This window comes from Pinus tabuliformis, chromosome 9, assembly GCF_031772625.1.
Source record: "Pinus tabuliformis cultivar Carrire ecotype Pingquan chromosome 9, CPIR1, whole genome shotgun sequence".
NCBI classification, from domain to species: domain Eukaryota; kingdom Viridiplantae; phylum Streptophyta; class Pinopsida; order Pinales; family Pinaceae; genus Pinus; species Pinus tabuliformis.
In genome coordinates this window covers 325,711,270-325,731,513 of record NC_142307.1, presented here as the reverse complement: position 1 = coordinate 325,731,513, position 20,244 = coordinate 325,711,270, and the positions used below count along the sequence as shown (strand labels likewise).

Genomic DNA, 20,244 nt, shown 5'->3' with positions numbered 1-20,244 from the left:
AGGGTTTAATGAATAGGCAAGGATAAAGGCTTACCAAGGTGCATAAGGCTAAGAAAAGCCTTGTTAAGGATATATATGATCAATAATTGGAATAACAAGCCTTCTAGAGGCCGTAAGTTGAAGCTGAGGGTTAGGTAGGGTTTATCTTATGCAAAATTACCGGAAAAGTGGGGGGGGGGGGCTTTGATGCAATGAGGCTCAAACCACATTTGTAACCCTCCTACATTCCAACACACTCCTAGTTGAATTCGGTCCTAGCCCTAGCCTAATGGTTTGCGTTGAAGGGCTGAAAATGTAAGGGAGAGAGAGAAAAAGGTTGAAAAAAATGTTTTTCTATGGTGTGATCACCTATGTGGATGGCTAATGCTTGATCCTTGGGTGATGGAATCTAAGGGAGACCTACAAATGGAAATATCAAACCCTATGGAGTAAGGGAAAGAAAAACCTTAGTTTTCAAAACTCTATCACTCACTTTATGAAGGGATAAAATCATGAAGAGAGCTTAACATGAAGACTCATTCAAGGGATTGTAATGCATTCTCTTAGTTAATACATGCTATATTTGCTAAGATTTCATATAAAAATATTCAATAAAACTAGCACATAGAAACCTTAACAACAACCAACCTATGCAATAATGTTAATTTTAGGTATGTTCTATGCTTAGAGCAATTTATTTCAATTTTCACAGTTAGCACAATATCTTTTCCAGATTAGCAATCACATCAGCATTAAAGTAAACTGCAGATAGAACATAAACATAAATCGCAGAAGACAAGCCAAGACAAGAGGACACAAGATGTGGCGCTAGCCAGGGACAAACCCCAATGTGGGGAACCCTTGATCAATTCTTCTTATATGTTCTTCAATAGTTCAGCAGAGAGAGAGAGATAGTACATTTACAACAGAAGTCAACACTTTGAATTATCTGGATAAGAGCATAGATCATCTCTAAGAAGATGATACATGAGAGCAGTTGAAGACATGCTGCTTCAACTGATTCTCCAAGGTGACTCCTTCACCTATCGTTGTGCTGCATTTCGTCATCATGCTGCGCCTCACTGCCCTGCACCATGCTGCACTTATCATCACTATGCTGTATCTCATCACGCTTCATTAATCATGACTGTACCCATCATTGTACTGCATTATGTGCCATTGCTGCACCATGTTGCCATACTGATCTATGTGTTGGCTACACCTTGCTTGCTTGTTGTCCTTAGCATGCTTGTTGTTGCATGCTAGCTGTAACATTGCATGCTTGGTGTATGTGTTGCTAAGTACCATACAACTGTCCCAATGTTAGTTAGTTGTCCCTTGCATGCTACTCTCCTTCGAAGACAAATGCTCCGACAGTTCCCGGCAGTTTCGGCTGTTCCCGCAGTTCCTGACAGTTCCCGACAGTTCCCGGCAGTTCCGGCTGTTCCCGCAGTTCCTGACAGTTCCCGACAGTTCCAGCAGTTCCAACTGTTCCCGGCAGTTTTGGCAGTTCTGGTTGTTCATGGCAGTTCTGACAGTTCCCGGCAGTTCTGGCAGTTCCGGCTGTTCCTGGCAATTCTAACAGTTCCCGACAGTTCTGGCAGTTTCGACAGTTCCGACAGTTCCAGCAGTTCCCGACTGTTCCCCACAGTTCCGGCAATTCTGACATTTCCGGCTGTTTTGGCAATTCCCGCAGTGCTTGACAGTTCCCGGCAGTTCCGACAGTCCCAACAGTTCTGACAGTTTCGATAGTTCCCGACAGTTCCAACAGTTCTCAGCAGTTCCCTGCAGTCTCGGTAGTTCCGGCAGTTCCTGACAGTTCCGGCAGTTCCGGCTTCTGCCCTCTAGATTAGGGCATCGTTATCCCTTATGATCTCTCCTCCTACTAAAACCCGAAGACAAGTAGAGAGGAAGAGATCCCAAGTGTGTTGAAATGACTTGAAGGCCACCTCTATTTATACTAAAACGTCGAGCACAAGTGGGGTTTATTTGGTTGCTGGCCGACTTTGACGAATTGTCTCATAACACAAATAAATTCATATCTCCATGAATACTTATCGGAATCGGATGATCTTTAGATCAATCCTACACATTTCGATGAGAGGGATCCAAGAAAAATATCAGCTCCGGTAATTAGATGACCCACATGGAGTTTGGCCCTAGTTGCCAATTTTAACACTCCCTCTCAACTAGGGAGAACTCCATCCGCTAATCCATATGTCCGACTGTACTATCTCTGCCACCAGTGCCCTGCGCTGCTCTGCTTTGCTGAACCATGAAGAAGAAGAATTGATCGAGAATGTCTCATACCATTTTCTACTGACCCGAAGTCAGTTTCATCTGAAGAGAGTGTGTCATATCACTCTTATTGACCCGAAGTCAGTTTTATTGATCCCAGATCAATATCACAAGAGAGTGTCTCAAACCACTCATACTGATCCCAGATCAGTTTCATTGATCCCAGATCAATGGTGGTCATCCTAGCATAGGGAGTACGGTAGATACAATGATGCGTCCATCGATAGTACTGCTATGGTCCCTAACCCCATTTCCCTGCTCATTGATCAGATGAGAGGTACTTCCCATGAGTCCCACACTGCATGGGTAGGATGCCTCGACAGGAGAACTAATCATCCCGTCCACAGGAGAACAAATCATCCTGCCCCAAAGTCGCCACAGGAGAACTAATCATCCTGTTTCACAGTTGCCACGTGAGAACTAATCATCCCGGCACATAAGAGAACTAATCATCCTGTTCCACAGTTGCCATAGGAGAACTAATCATCCCGACCCACAAGAGAGCTAATCATCCTGTTCCACAGTTGCCACGGGAGAACTAATCATCCCGGCCCACAGGAGAACTAATCATCCTGTTCCACAGTCGCCATGGGGTATCACAGGGGATGGTTGAACTTATCATCCTGTACATAGCGCACCACCAGGGGAGGGTGAGTCGCCCTGTGGTTGTATGTTGCTCCAGTAAGTACCCCAAGCCCCCCAAGAGCTCCCAGAGCTCAATGCATGCAACATGCAGGACCCTTATAAGAAGGTCTCTTAACGACTCCAAGTCGTTCGGGAAAGTCACAGATTTGACCTTTCCCAAGGCTTTGACAAAATGTCTACGACCTATACATCAGTCTCAATGCGATGGAGCCTCCTCGCTCATTGTTTTACCATATCCCAGATAAGGCAGTATCTGATGTCTATCTACTGGAGCAATCATTGAATACGAGATTCCTCAATAATCGAATCCCCCCTCTGGTTGTCACAGAGAATCACAATGGTATTCATCATGTGTACAAACAGCTCACTGAAGAGCTTCCACAACTAGGTAGCTTCGTACGAGATCATACTCATAGCTATGTATTCAGTCTTGGTGGTGCTTATAGCAACTGACTTCTGCTTCCTGCTCATCCATGATATCGAAGCAGAACCCAAATAGTACCAGCGTTGAGAAGTGCTCTAGTGATCCTCCACACTGCCTGCCTAGTCAACATTCGAATAATCATGCAACTTCATATTTCTGGCAGAGTATCTCAATCCATGAGAGATTGTGCCCTCAAGATATCTCAGAAGATTCTTAGCACCAATCTAGTGAGGCTCAACCAAATATGAGCTCACCATGCTAACTGCAAAACATATGTCCGGACGGAAGTTCACCAAGAACATCAATGCAAATGAGTTTATGGAACTTAGAGGCATTTCCCAAATCTGGTTCGGCATCATCACCATATAACTTCTGAAAGTTAAGATCCTCGAGGTAGTCACGGGCTTGCAGTTTACCATTCCACATCCGGAATCCAACTCCCTCTTACTTCTGCAAGTGAGAGGGTCTGCACCTGTTTGAAATAGGTCATCCTCAGAAGGTGCTGGTATGAGAGGTCTATCATCCACAACCTTCAAACAATGGTTTGGATCGGCTTCACTCTTAGTGAATCTCAGCTTCATCTGACAGCTATCAATCCTCTCACACTACGCCCGAGGTGTTTTGCTTCAAGCCATAGTGGGATTTCTTCCACCTATATACATGAGATTCCCGATCATGAATCTCAAACTCCTCGAGGTGGTCCAAACTTGTGGACCTGCTGCATGAGGGGAATGGTCCCCTTATAAGATTTTCCTTCGGTACATCTCAAACATGTACCTTCATGCTCTTCTTGAATTTAGGCATCCCTATCACCATCTGACTCACATTGGGTGGGCCCCATAGGTAGACCTCCGGTGTTATAGGTGTGATATGTCAGTTGACATGATCCCCAATGGACCATCCTACAACTTGATACAAATTGCCAACCCTAAACCCATGAGAGAAAGCATCTTTGAAAATTCTATTTTTTAACACGTACCTTTCCATCAATGAGTGCCACCCTGTAACCTTTGACTTCCATTGTCGAAATGGACACTAGGTTCTTCTTGCGATCAGGTACATAAAAGAGATTCTGTAAATGAATCGAGTTACCCTCATTCAATTGAGGGGTAACATTCCCTACACCCTTTCTAGGATAGGTGGCATCGGCTCCAAGTATAATTCCGCGATTGTTTCCATCTCTACCAAATTAGAGAGCAGTGTTTTCAAAACCGTTTTTAAAAACCGGTTACCGGTCTAACCGGCCGGTTAGCAAGGCCGCCGGTCTAAATCGGCCAAAAAACTCGGTTGGAGAGGCCATTTCGCCATTTTTTTGCCCTAACCGGTGAAAACCGGCCGGTTTAGGACGGAACCGGCCGGTTTTAGGCATGCCCACCGTAAAGTTAAAAAAGCATATTTTTGATTGTGTTTTAGGGGTTTTGGGGGGAAACTAAGGGTGTTTCAACCCTAACAATGTTGGAAATTAATGGTAATGTTAAATTCTTAAAGTAAAATGATGAAAATGAAAATTAGTCACTTTTACTTAAATTTTTAACATTACCATGAAATGACTTAGGATGTTTGAGAGTGGTTTCGACCTCATTGGATTTCATATGGAGAAACTAGAATTTTAGATTTCACTCAAAATTCAGCAGACTTAATGGTTTTCAGGATTTCATGGTTTGGGGGTAAACAATAAATGCAATCGGAGCTCCAAATGATGAGCAAAACTCCTGATCTAGATCCCATTGTGTTGGACGATATTGATCCAACATCAGAATGGGTGGAGGAGACTGAAGAACCTGTGTTTGAGGCTGATTTTGATATCGACATGGCTTTAGCAGGGGATGAAGCAGATTATGTGGTGGCATCAGAACCAGGATTAGTAGCGGCATCAAGGAAAGGAAAAGAACTAATGGAAGGCACTAGTCATGCAGGTCGAAAAACTCGTGCTTCCATTAGGTCCACTTCTATTGTCATTGGTGGCATTGATACTGAGGTTGTAGATCAGGCTGAGGCATCCTCAGACTCTGAACTAGATGATGTCTATGTAGCTCCTGATGATGATCTTGTGTCTAGTAGTGGTGATGAACTTGATGATTGATCATGTGTACACCGTAGACTTGTAGTAGGCCAATGGCCTCATAGCTTGCAGCATTGTTTTTGGACTTTATAGGCCATTTAGAGCCTCATTTCTTATGTATTTTGCTATTTTGTCGATGATATGTATTGCACTCGGTGCCATTTTGATATATTCACCTTTACATGGTATATAAATGAGCAAACTTGGCATATTTTGTCTCTATTGGCTTGGAATCATGGTTTTACATCTTAAAAATAGTTGTGTTTCATTAAAAATTAATTATTTAATGTATTTTTTTAAAACCGGTTCGTTTAGACCAAACCAGTCCCGGTTAGACCGGTTCCGGTCGGTAAACCGGTTCATTAGGTGGACCGGTCCGGTCACCGGTTCCGGTTTTAAAAACATTGTTAGAGAGTGCACCCTACTATTTGATGAAGTGCCTTGAAGCACTATAATCAATAAGCCAGATTCCCAAAGAATCTGAAGGAAAGGGCCAATACAAGATAATGCTTCTTTATCTTATCAAAAACAACATTTGATTCTTCATACCTCGGGTTCCTTGCTTTTTTTTTTTTCGAGGAGTCGGCCATTTCCTTGATGACCTGCATTACTTGTCATTCCTTTGATCATTGAAGATGTCCTTGGAATGATTGTTATCAAGAGATGTGTCTCTGCCATTCGGACACTCCTTCGCATAATGGCCAAACTTATTGCAACCAAGGCATCTGCCTTTCCTTCCACCCTTAGATCCGGACTTCCCAATGAAGTGATCTTTAGGTAGGCCATCAGAAACTTCCGCTGTGCCATTTTGATAATATTCTCTGCTTCGACTTCACCCTCGGTGAATTTGAAGAGGGATGAGGAATCCACTGATCCTTTTGTCCTTTCCCGACTGTCTTCGGTGATTGCTCTTTCCCTCTTGCTTAGGCATTGTCTTCACCTCAACTTTGATACCATGTTAATTTTAGGTATGTTCTATGCTTAGAGCAATTTATTTCAATTTTCACAGTTAGCTCAATATCTTTTCCAGATTAGCAATCACATCAGCATTAAAGTAAACTGCAGATAGAACATAAACATAAATTGCAGAAGACAAGCCAAGACAAGAGGACACAAGATGTGGCGCTAGCCAGGGACAAACCTTAATGTGGGGAAACCCTTGATCAATTCTTCTTATATGTTCTTCAATAGTTCAGTAGAGAGAGAGAGAGAGATAGTACGTTTACAACAGAAGTCAACACTTTGAATTATCTAGATAAGAGCATAGATCATCTCTAAGAAGATGATACATGAGATCAGTTGAAGACATGCTGCTTCAACTGATTCTCCAAGGTGACTCCTTCACCTATTGTTGTGCTGTATTTCGTCATCATGCTGCACCTCACCGCGCTGCACCATGCTGCACCCATCATCACTATGCTGCATCTCATCACGCTTCATTAATCATGACTGTACCCATCACTGTACTGCATTATGTGCCATTGTTGCACCATGTTGCCATACTGACCTATGTGTTTGTTGCACCTTGCTTGCTTGTTGTCCCTTGCTTGCTAGTTGTCCCTAGCATGCTTGCTGTCCTTAGCATGCTTGCTGTTGCATGCTAGCTGTCCCTTGCATGCTAGCTGTAACATTGCATGCTTGGTGTATTTGCTGCTAAGTACCATACAACTGTCCCAATGTTAGTTAGTTGTCCCTTGCACGCTGCTTTCCTTCAGAGACAGATGTTCCGACAGTGCCGGCTGTTCCCGCAGTTCCCGGCAGTTCCGGTAGTTTCGACTGTTCCTGACTGTTTCGGCTGTTCCCGGCAGTTTCGACAATTCCTAGCAGTGCCGACAGTTTCGGCAAGTCCGGCTGTTTCGGCAGTTCTGATAGTTCCCGACAGTTCTGGCATTTCCGGCTGTTCCAGCTGTTCCGGCAGTTCCTGCAGTTCCTGGCCAGTTCCGGTAGTTCCGACAGTTCTCGGCAGTTCCAGCAATTCCCGACAGTTCCCAGCAATCCCGGTAGTTCCTGACAGTTCTTGCAGTTCCGGCAGTTCCTGACAGTTTCCGACAGTCCTGGCAGTTCCGACAGTTCCCGGCAGTTTCGGCTTCTGCCCTTTAGATTAGGGCAGCATTATCCCTTAGGATCTCTCCTCCTACTAAAACCCAAAGACAAGTAGAGAGGAAGAGATCCCAAGTGTGTTGAAATGACTTGAAGGCCACCTCTATTTATATTAAAACATTGGGCACACGTGGGGTTTATTTGGTTGCTGGCCGACCTTGACGAATTGTCCCATAACACAAATAAATTCATATCTCCATGAATACTTATCGGAATCGGATGATCTTTAGATCAATTCTACACCTCTCGATGAGAGGGATCCAAGAAAAATATCAGCTTCCAGTAATAAGAGGACCCACATGGAGTTTGGCCCTAGTTGCCAATTTTAACAAATAACCACTTAAAAGATAATCAACAATAAGAGTACTTACAAGAAATGCATGAACAAGTCCTTCATTATTCCAAAACGATGTCTCCACAACAAGATCTAGTCTCCAAAAGCAAAATCTCCACAATAGATCACACCTCCACAAGAATATAAGACACTTTGAGCTAGGCCGAAATCAATGTTGCATGAAGTGGGAGTGAAGGAGGTGTGTTTCTAGGAAGCGAAGTGTCAAAAACATCATTTTCCAAAAATCCTCGGAAGTGAAAAGTCTATATATATCTATATATATATATATCATTGCATTTATATTCAGAAAATAATCTAGAATGCCAAATTAGTTGCAAAATATATCAAAGCATGGATACTTGTAGATAAGTCAAGATAGAAATGGCATCCATAGTACATTAATGATTAATTATTTGAGCATCAACCATATAGAATCTAGATTTTTCTCCTCTTGTCTAGCATTTGCCTCTACTTCGATTCTCAATGGACATTAGTCAACATTACCCAATTTTGATCAAACTGCCTAATCGAAGCCTTAAATATGGTAGAAAAATCTTAACATGCCTGATCAATGATTTTGACTTGAGTGAAGGGTACTTTTTTGCTAAGGTAGTGACAAAGGAGTTCAACATTCAACACCAACAACATTGGGGTACACATAGGTATTGGTGCTCTTGATTAAATGCCAATCACATACTCTCATACGTGATATAATCTAATGAATGCCACAATCCCATTGACCTTGAAATCCTGAGAACTATTACGTTCGTTGAGTTTTGAATGGGATATGAAATTCTATAATCTCCATATGAAGTTTGATGAGTTTGGAACCACTCTGAAACATCTCGAGTCATTTCATGGTAATGTAAAAAATTTAAGTAAAAGGATGAAAATGAAAGATAGAGGAGAATGGCATTTTTACTTTAAGAATTTAAGATTACCATGAGAGAGCATCTAGGAAGAATCTATAGAGCACCTTGGGAGTGTCTGGGAAGCACAATTCCTCACATAGCAGTTCCAAAATTCCAAGAACCGTGTGAATCCAGCCTAAAGCACATGTTTTTCAAAAGCACGGTTTTGTGCGGGCTTCGCTCACAGTTCTGCATGGTGTGTGGTTTTGGGGTCTGGTGCGTGGGGGGATGGTTCCTGCAACATTGGGCCAAAATCCTCCAAGGAGGCTGAATTGTAGTGATGATGAGAAATAAAAATGAGGTGACCTCTATTTATATGACGTCTACCTCAATAAATTCTAACTAATGAAGCCTCTAAAATAAGTTTGTCATGAAGTAAACCTTGGGTTTCAAAACAACCCAGTAGCTCAATGCTAAAGTAAGCTAGAAATGCCCACACGTGTGAACTATAGCCTCATTGTTGACGTAATGCCCTTTTTGGGCTCCAAAATGTGATGCCAATATGTGATGAAGGCTGTGTTACCTACCATTTCGTGCGTAATATCCCTAGGAGAATTTTTTTCTCCAAGATGGTCCTCAGCCGACATCCAGTAGCGCCTTGCAACCATCAACTAGCCCATTGTGCCATTTCTCCTCCACTTGAGCCAGCCATGTGGTCCCTCACCCATCTGTCATGATTGTATGTTTGAAGATGGGCCTCCCGAATGTAAAGGTATGCCTTGTCGTTTTGAAATTGAGTATTGTAGTTTGCTTATCATGGACACTTTTGGGCATGGATTAATGGGGGGATTCGGCAGAAAGGATGGGCTATGTTTGTGCTTCTGTCCCCTAGACGCCTTTAGAAATTAACTTTGGATTCTAGTCCCGTGGGATCTCTTTTACTGACCATTTGGTTTCAGGGATGGTATTTCACGGGAAACCCTGATTTTGGTTGCATGGCCTCGCTCCCTTATCCGCTCATATTACCCTCTTTCCATTCATTATTACCCCATCCATCATTTTTCCCGTTTGGGTCCACATAGGGTTAGCTTGCCCCTTTCCCTTGCCCACACCTTGGGTCATGGTCTGGAATGAAGCCCAGAGGTTGATGCAGCTGAAAAGAAAGTTAAAAGCATGTATGGCCACATTCAACAAGAAAAGTACTGCAAAACGCAAAAGATGGCTAGGACAAAAACATTTAAGCACGTGGGCAAAAGCCAATACATGAGCTCTACCCCATTATCATGGCCATCACCCTGGTTCTTACAGGTTCTATGAGCCTTTTTCATCATATAGGAACCCATGATTGCCCCAACCCCTGGTGGGCGATGAACCACCCCACCTTAAAAGGGGGATTCCACTGCTATATCTTACACATCATGCTCTAACCCCTTGAGCCCCGCGCAATTAATCAAAGAAAACCATAAAAGGCAAAAGACATATAAAGAAGGGTGGAAAAACCAAAGCCGGGGACCTCATGTACCATGATTGCTCCCTCCTTCACATTATAAACCCAAAGTGTGGGTTCCCTTTTTATTAGCTACCCTTGTACCCCAGCATGTGACCCATGCTTGCCCCTTCTCATCCCCTACTTCATTCACCTATCTTGCCACATGCCACCACCTTTTGATAGATGTACTTTGACTATATTATCCCCTTTAGAGATAGAAACCACCTACAGGGTGCTTGGTTAACCCATTTGGAGTTTAGGAGACATTGGCACATCTCGAAGCCCATTATGGAAGGGCAGGCCATTATGAAGTCCCCACCTGTGGTCCATGATTAGGTAAGCTCATTTACTCGATTTCTCTAATGACTTGTTATACTGGAAGGCTAGGGGATGCATTGGATCTTATGCAGGATTGCAGATGGTTTCCATTTGGGGTTTGGTCTCCCTATACAGGGTCTTAATCCTCCAGAGGGCTACATTGGCACATGTAGGGTGAGCGTTGAGAGCCATGGGCCTCCACAGCAGTAGAGTACACTCCATGGATCCCCACAGCCATTCAAAGATTGCTTGTGGTTCACCTATTGGATGAGGAGGATGCACTTGATCCATCATGCCCAGCTGGCCCCAGATCTACACCATACACTTGGCAGATGATCCAGGACTTCCACGATGATGTGGCATCACCTACACCATCATCCTAGCCCTTGAGGGTGACCTACAGGCATCTTCGATTTGTTTGGAGACCCATGAGGACACTTGTGTGCCCCCAGATGTCATTTGGAGCACCACAGGTTATTACAAGGGGCCACCCCCTTGTCCACTGCTTTTGAGGGTCCTTCTCTTCATTATGGCACCCATGGACCTCATTAGGCCTCTTAGAGGGCCCTACGACATGCATAGATTATTATTTGACCTCTTGAGAGGCTTATCTTTTCATTCATGAGCTAGTTTGGTGGGCTTGTCACCAAAAGTTGTATTATTAGCACATTATTTTATTTTTGGGGCTTATGTAGGCCAAGGAGGCTAATTCGAACTCCTTAGATGTGTATAAATACAAGCGAGGATTGGATCTCTCTTTTTTAGAGAATTTCACACTTTTTCTGGAGGATGAATTGGAGCTTTTATGGATGAATTTTGATGTATGGTTATTGGTCTATCTTCTCTTGGAGCTTCTCTATTGTCATTTGTGAATGGTTGGATATACTCTACTACATGTAAGTACGAAATTTTGATGTTATTCTTGTTACTTTTGTCATATATGTTGGATTGGGATTTTCGTTGTTTTAGGGCTAATTGTTGCATGCAAATTATTGCTTAATATTGTGGAATTGTCTCTATTATAACGTTCTCTCCATGTATGGGCCATGTAGTGTGAGCGAAATCTCCTAGGGGTAAAATTTGACCTTGATAAGCCATTCCTCTTGTGCATTTGAAGTATAAAAGCTGCAAGATTGCTTTCACTTGACCTAGAGGGTTTGTGAAGTAATTTTGAGGCCTCCTTGACTGGGAACCAAGAAATCTTACACATAATCAACATAGACTCCATTCTCCCAAGGATTAAGGCATTGATTTACCAAGGGTGGTCACCAAAACTTTTATTCTTTCACCTTCTCCCAAGTCTAGCCCCATGGGGTGCATAGGGCATCAATTTTCTGACAAGCTAGCCACTGAAAAGATTTGATCTCTTAGGGTCTCCTCGCTGGCCTTTCCTCTAGCCCTCCTCCAAATTTGAAGACATTTTGACGGTGGAGTTGGGAGAAAAGCCAAGCCCTAGCTCTGGGACCAAAACGTGCCCTGCCATTCCCAAGGCCAGCACTTCCCAGGGCCAAACCAACATCTTTGAGTAATTATATTTTCTTTGATCTTATCTTCACCTTGTCTAGGGTAAGAATATCATTGGTTGTTACATTCCTTCCTCATACCCTATACTGGTTCCACTTGGCCCCGTGTGGTTCCACTCCTTTGAAAGACCATTTTTCAAGAACCGTCCAAGATACCAATTCTAACAAGGATTTTAGGGATTGGGAAACTCCTTTACAAGTCTTATCCCATAAACCTAACCCTCAAAATCCTCTCTTCCTTTCCCTAGATTACCTAGTACCTTGCTTACAAAGCAAGCAGTCTTCATCCTACAAATTCTGGGAAAGGGTTCTTCGGGTCACTCATATCCATTGACTTATTCTTCATTAGTGACTCCACACATACCGGATATCCTCCCATCGGTGAAAGTTCGTAAATAGAAGGGAGCCTTAACTAAGATGACATTGGGCTAAGACTCCATTGTTGCCCTTGGCCTAGCATTTGCCCTTTAGGTCCCCTGTTAGTTTGAGCGGTAACAGGCTGAAAAGATGTTTGTGTACCAGGATCATCCAAAATTTAAGGAGTTTCCCTCAAATCCACTTCAAATTCTCCTTTGGGTCCTAAATCTAGCTGGGGTGTCACTATGTCATCTCCATGGGTCTCCAACGGTCAAAATGGGGCCTCCTCTTTGGGTGTTAGGTCTCCATCAGGTGCAACAAGCCCTCCTAGTCTCTCATAGAAGACCATTCTCATTTGGGCTCTGAATCACTTCCCATTGGGTAGTGTCAAGGCTTGCTTGGGGGTGTGCTGGGACTAGTAGTGTAATCATCAAGAATCCTTTGTGTTGGGTCAAAGTAGACTGACGTATTTGGTCCTGAGTGTGCTTTGGGACATGTCTCATTTGCTCAAGTCATCATGAGGCCCAATGCTCTCAACGCTGCATCTACTAAGCCATCTATCTCTTTGAAAAGGCCTGGGTACTTGTGGAGTGGGTGCCCTTAAGCCTTAGGTTGTCGTAGACCACCTCACAAAACCAATATGAACTCAAGTTAAAACAACCATCCATTAGAGACTAAGATCATATGAGCATCTAAGTGGGCCAAACCAATGTTATTAGAACCAGAACGGTCATCGAACAGGTAGACCCCCTAGACTCGGAACTGTTCAACATCGGACGGAAATTGGTAAAAAACTAAACCAAAAAACTAGTGAACCAAAAACACATAAATATTCAAATTTTAAAGAAAACCACATATATTCATGTGCATTTGTATGAATCCAAACCATTTATACACAAATAAGCAAAAGTTTTCATTTATAAAGCATATAAGGGTGCACATAACCAAAACAACACTAAGTGCAATCTATATACATCAAAAAACAAGTCCTAGATGACGTTAACATCCAAAAAGAATCACGCTACCATAAATACCTACATATCATCAAAATCTTTGCCTATATTGGGATCTTTGTCATCAATATCACCCTCTAAGCATTGAAATAAGATAAGAAAATTCTTAGCATGTCAATTCCAGATTTTGTTTGAGTGATCGGTAAATTTTTAGTAGGATCACGATAGAGGAGCTCAACAAACAATGCTACTAACATCAAGGTACATAGAGGGATTGGTGCTCTTGATTAAATACTAGTTCGATACTCGCTAGAAAATCGGAAAGGTAAAAATATTTTCTTATGTTGATAATTACTAGTCATATTATTATGTTCTTATTAACTTCTTTATGTTCTTTCTTTATCTTCTCCTCATCAAGCAATCATCAAAGCAAAAGCATGAAGATCGGGAACACCAGAAGTAGGCACTTAGCCAGGGCTAAAACCCCTATATAGGGGAAAACCCAGTCAAAAACACTTCCCTCAGTAGATTCAAAATGAGATAGACCAAAACCCTAGACCAAAGAGCTTCCTCCTCCACCAAGTCAGCCTTCTAATATGGTTTAGCAATTTTCAGTAGTCTCTTCTTGTCTAACAGCTTTAGTCTAGCAACAACCTAGAAATTTCGGCCCCAACTTTAGAATTTTGCTCCCAGCTTCAGAATTTCGGCTTTCCCACATATTGCAGAACTTCGCCCCCCTTCAATACTCCAGAACTTCGCACATATGGGATAAGAGAGAGAAAAAAATTGGCTTCCCTTGCTTGATAAGATCCTCCTTCTTCGTTAGCCCTTTCCTCTTCTTCCTTAGAAATTCACACTTTTTCTAGCCCTAGAAGTTGCAGATCGAACTTGTGAGTATGAGTGACAAATGAGGTCGAGTTGCTACCTTTACATAGTGATTTCTACCCCTTAGTTTAGGCTGACTATGTGGAGGAGGCCTAGAAGACCTAATTTATATTAAAATAAATTTCTTTCTTGACAAATAGAGTCGAAGAAGGGTCTTTTACATTTTGACATGGACAAGGACACTTGACATAAATCCTAGAAGCCTACAATGGAGGCTTTGACCTAAAAACAATTGACCCAAGCATGAAAACCATGGTTTAATAAGTCAAATTGTTTTATAATAATTTTTTTTTTTTTTTCCTTTAGACAAATACATTACATCATGACTCAAATACAACTATGAAGACCAACTCTAGTTACATTTTTCAACACTCTCTCTTAACTAGGGAGGTACTCATAATTACATGTATATAGAGGTACATGGAAGATCTCAAAGTGATATATTCTATGAAGAGTCACAACACACGTAACGCTACAGATTAGATACCTGACCAAGGTACTCTAATCGGGTGGGACTAAGGTGTACTCAAGCTTTAGCCACTCTAGGTACCATCAGGATTTTAAGCTCTAACACCAACCTAGGGATCTAGGTGCGTATCCAAGGTTGGAGCTCCATGACCAACGCCACCCTCCCTACTTCGGGATCTAGACATCAACACATTGGCCAACCAAATGTCCTCCTAAGCATCTTGTTGCCATAAGATGCTTCATATCTCCTTATTAACTAAATCAAATTTATATCCACCACTCCAAGCATGCTTCAAACGTTCAACCTTTTTATAGAGAGATCCTGCACAATCACAACCCCAATTAGTGATAAACCTTCAAATATATATTCAAGTAAACACAAACCTTCAGGGTCCTCATTCATTCTGATGCTACTTTCATCATCAAGTTATCCATATACAATTTGTCGGAAGCTTTCTTCTTCTTTCATTTCTTCAGCAACACCAAATACATCTTTAGTTCTTTCTCAAGTCTTTTGTTTGCAACTTCATGGACATTTATCGATAGTACTTTTGCTTTCTTCAAAGTATTCACTGTCATAATATGTCCTCCCTCTCAACTGGGGAGATATACCCTTTCTTCTGTCGAGGCTCCCTCTCAACTTAGGGAGATCAACTACTTTCTTCTACTATATCAGAGTCTTTAATGGTTCTATTTCTTCTTACAACATCAAGGTCATCTTATTCATGTAACTTCCTTCATCATGCTTATCGTGAACATCTTCATCATCTTAAAGATTATGTACCTGCAACACTTTAGCAACAAGTACAACCAAATACAAAAATACAAAAGCATGAAGTCAACTATAATATGTTTATCATGTCATTACAATAGAAGCATCAAAACATTTAAACTTTAGACATCAAATACCTAAACCTAGTTAGGTTCATAATTAGCAAGATACATCTTTTATATACTAGACTTCAACTTCTTGCTAGGGTTTTGTCATAAACTCTAGATTCTATCTTCAAGACATAAAGCCTTAGCATAGTTTTTAAAACCGGAACCGGTGACCGGACCGGTCCACCTAATGAACCGGTTTACCGACCGGAACCGGTCTAACCGGGACTGGTTTGGTCTAAACGAACAGGTTTTAGAAAAATACATTAAATAATTATTTTTTAATGAAAAAAACTATTTTTAAGATTTAAACCATGATTCCAAGCCAATAGAGACAAAATATGCAAAGATTGCTCATTGATATACCATGTAAAGCCTTAAAGGTGAATATATCAAAATGGCACCGAGTGCAATACATATCATCGACAAAATACATAAGCAATGAGGCTCTAAATGGCCACTAGAGTGCAAAAATAAAGCCTACAAACTATGGGGCCAGTGGCCTACTACAAGACTTCAGTCTAGACTCTACATGTATGATAATAGTAATACTATAATAGTGATCAACATTATCACTTGAAGTTGAAACTTCTCATGAGTCTCAGTCATCATGATCAAACTCAGTTGGTTGAGTCTCGACTGCCAAACTGTGTAGCCACAAACTTCTCTATTGGTTCAGTGACTTGAGTCTCAAACTTCTGAAGGTATTCTGCCCTAATATGCCCTATTATTTCATTTGGTGCTCCACATGGCTTTACATGGCCTCCTATCCCAGCCAAGTGTTGCTTGAACCTGTTAATACCCCCTCCTTGAATGGATTTTTGGCAATATTTGCAGATCATTTTGCCATCAATCATATCACAATGAGCCCATGCATTATCTTCGGCTTTTGGAGGCATGATGACTCCCTGGATGGTAGATCATAGAAGTGATATGTTTATAACACAAATAAAAAATTCATGGACAGCAGACTCAAATGAGGAATTATCAAGTGCAAATCCTTACCTGGAAATGCAAACTAGCTCCCTTAGCCTCCTCTTGAAGATGGCAACTCCACTGACAGCTACACACTATCTCCAAAATAGCTCCAACTCCAACTCCAAGATGATTACTTCAGCAAAAACTCCACACTCTCCAAGCTCACAAACAAACTCACAAACACTCACAAACACTCCAAATCAGTTGTGTGAGACAAATGAGAGTGAGAGGGGTCTCTTATAGCAAGTGTGAGGGTGTTTTTGGAGGGAAAATACCTTTCCCTCACCCCCAAAACCCCTAAACCACAAAACCGCTGCACTTTTTGTCATAATTCGGTGGGCTGTCCATAAACCGGCCGGTTTAGGACGGAACCGGCCGGTTTGCTACAAACCGGCCGGTTCCGCCCTAAACCGGCCGGTTTTGACCGGTTAGGGCGAGATTTCGGGCACATGAAGTATCGAGCCAGGCCTCTAACCGGCCGGTTAGACCGGTTACCGGTTTTTGTGGCCGGTTTTTAAAACTATGAGCCTTAGATATCAACAATTCAATAACAATCCAATCATAGTACTATACATCTAAGGTTTCAACGATATGTTTTTACGTGACAGACTTGTACTAGGGTTTGTAGCGAACCCTAGATCAAACCTAAATTAAATAAAAAACAATATTATCATATCCGAGAATATCAATCTTCTACTAGGGCTTTGTTACAAACCCTAGAATTCACAAATTATGAACATCAATAATTAGGTCAGCATACTTGCATATACATATCTAGGATGCATTTCACATCAATATCTACTAGGTAAACCCAAGACACAAACATCAATACATCAAATTTAGAAATAGAACAATTTTTCTTCCTGACCAGGGTTTCGATCAAACATATAGACATACACTCGGCCTTCATTCCTAGAATCTTACTTTCAAGGGTTTCGTTCACAAACCCTAATGATCTAGGGTTTCAATACATAACTTAGACATCAACAAGAAACCCTAGAGGACTAGGGTTTCCATCATAACAATACAAAAATCCTAAACATAGAAAGAATAGGATTTTTAGAGTAGACTAGGGTTTCATAAATATTGACATACTCTTAGGTTAGGGTTTTAGAGTGAACCTTTTTAGGGTTCCACAAGAATGATAATATAATGAGGGTAGATTTAATCTTAATGATTAATCACCCTAACAAGAACCTTTGTGATTCGAAACCCTAGACATAACGATGTCAGTAATATAAAACAAATTTCAAAAGAGAATGAACATACCTTTTACTTGAAGAGAACTTTATAACAAAGCTTATAGTCTAAGACATACCTTGAGTTGTTTCTTAACAAACCTTGTAAGACATCAATTTTTGAAGGGCTTCATTTGCAACAGAAAGTCTATCCTTTGAAGTTTCTTCCATAACCTTTGTGCATTCTGCAATCTTTTCCTACCAAGGAAAATATAGAGAAAATGTTATTAGCATATAATACAAACCAATCTTGATGTAAGGAGGAAACGAAACATGAAAAGACAAGAACAAAGAACAAAATGCTTATCTTTTGGTAAAATGGTGGAGGCTCCCTCTTAATTCAATGTTTCAGAGGGACACGTACAACTTATCAAAATAATTCAAAAATGTTCTAACAAGACATGCTAGACCTACAAATTCTAGTAATCAAAACATAAAAGAAAACAATTCAAAACTTAAAAATGGAAGACTAAGAGGGATAAGTGAGAGGGGACTTAGTAGTATAAGTCCTTTACTTTTGATTCTTCAGTCTTGCTCTTCTTAGGTGGAGCTTTAGCGGTAACATTTGCTCGATCCCTATCTCTCTTTTTGTTCCTTGGATTCTCCAGACATTGATTTTTATAATGACCCATCTTATGACAATTGTAGCATTCAATCTTGGATAGGCCAACTTTCTTCTTTGGTCGCTTGAACTTCTTGAAGGTTCCTTTCTTCTCGTGATGAGCAGAATAGGCATTCGAGGTGTTTTCTTCTTCATCTTCCTTCTTGTTGTTTACTAATGATATTCGAGCTTGTTCTTGACTGCATGCATTCCACATTTGTTCAAATGTTGGAGTATTTTTCCAACTGTTGATTCCCAATGCAAAAGCATTCCAAGATTTTGGTAGACCTAGAAGAGCAGTAATTATGAGCTCTTTTTTTGGTACAATTTCATTTATTGCTTGGAGTTCATCTCTGATTCTAGATATCCTTATAAAGTAGGATGCCACAATATCATCTTTCGTCATCTGAATAGTTCTTAATTCATTCTTGAGGCTTGCTATTTGACCAATGTTCTTGATGGCGAATAATTTGGAGAGAGCCGCATACATTTCTGGAGCGGAACGTATGTTGGATATATATGGAATAAGGTTGTCCTTTAGTCCATCCACTATTAGGTTCGTGGCCAAGATTTCAGTTTCTCTGCTTCATCAGTAGGCTTCTTGACTTTTCCTTGAACAAACTTCAAAACTTTATGCTTTTCGAGGATAAGATCTATCCTCTTTTTTCATGCCCTATAGTTGGAGGCTTCTTCTGGCTTGTTTTCTCCCTTCATTAAAGTTGACATAGTTCTCGTTGACAATAAGATTCTATTCTTATATAATCCTTTTCCTTAATGACCTTTGTTTGATCCCCTTTTCTTCAATAGATCTTCAGTTTGCCTTTTTCCTTCTTCTTCACCTTAGCTCTAATACCATGTTAGAAAATCGGAAAGGCAGAAAGATTTTCTTATGTTGATAATTACTTGTGATATTATTTTGTTCTTATTAACTTCTTTGTGTTTTTTCTTTATCTTCTTCTCATCAAGCAATCATCAAAGCAAAAACATAAAGATCAGGAACACTAGGAGTAGGCACTCGCCCAGGGCTAAAACCCGTATATAAGGGAAAACCCTGTCATATACTCTTCCTTCATTAGATTCAAAATGCGATAGACCAAGACCCTAGACCAAAGACCTTCCTCCTCCACCAAGTCAACCTTCCAATATGATTTAGCAATTTGCAGTAGTCTCTTCTTGTCCAGTAGCTTCAACCCAACAATGACCCAGAAATTTCGGTCCTAGCTTCAGAATTATGGTCCCAACTTCAGAATTTCAAATTTCCTAGCTACTGTAGAACTTCAGCCTCTTGCAGCGTCCAGAACTTCGTACGTGTGGGATAGGAGAGAGAAAACTCGACTTCTCTTGCTTGATAGGGTCTTCCTTCTTCTTCGCTAGCCCTTTCTTGTTCTTCCTTAGAAATTCACACTTTTTTTGGCCCTAGAAGTTGCAAATCGAACTTGTGAGTATGAGTGACAAATGAGGTCGAGTTGCTGCGTTTATATAATGATTTTTGCCCCTCAGTTTAAGCTGACTTGTTGGAGGAGGCCTAGAAGACCTAATTTACATTAAAATAATTTTTTTTCTTGACAAATAGAGCCCAAGAAGGGTCTTTTACATTTTGAAATGGACAAGGACACTGGATATAAACTCTAGAAGCCTACAATGAAGGCTTTGACCTAATTGACCCAAGCATGAAACCCATGCTTTAATAAGTCAATTATTTTTATAATAAAATTTCTTTTTTTTTCTTTAGACAAATACATTACATCATGACTCAAATGCAATTATGAAGACCAACACTAGTTACATTTTTCAACAATACCCTCATACATGAAAAAATCTGATGGAAACATTACAATCCCCCCAATCTTGAAAAACTGTAA

The 20,244-nt window shown here is 41.0% G+C and overlaps 1 protein-coding gene across 4 annotated transcripts in view; it reads left to right on the top strand.

Moving 5' to 3' along the window:
• Window positions 1–20,244, top strand: part of LOC149148539 (uncharacterized) — a 141,011-nt gene that overhangs the window by 26,388 nt on the left and 94,379 nt on the right. The gene's annotated exons all lie outside the window — the stretch shown is intronic.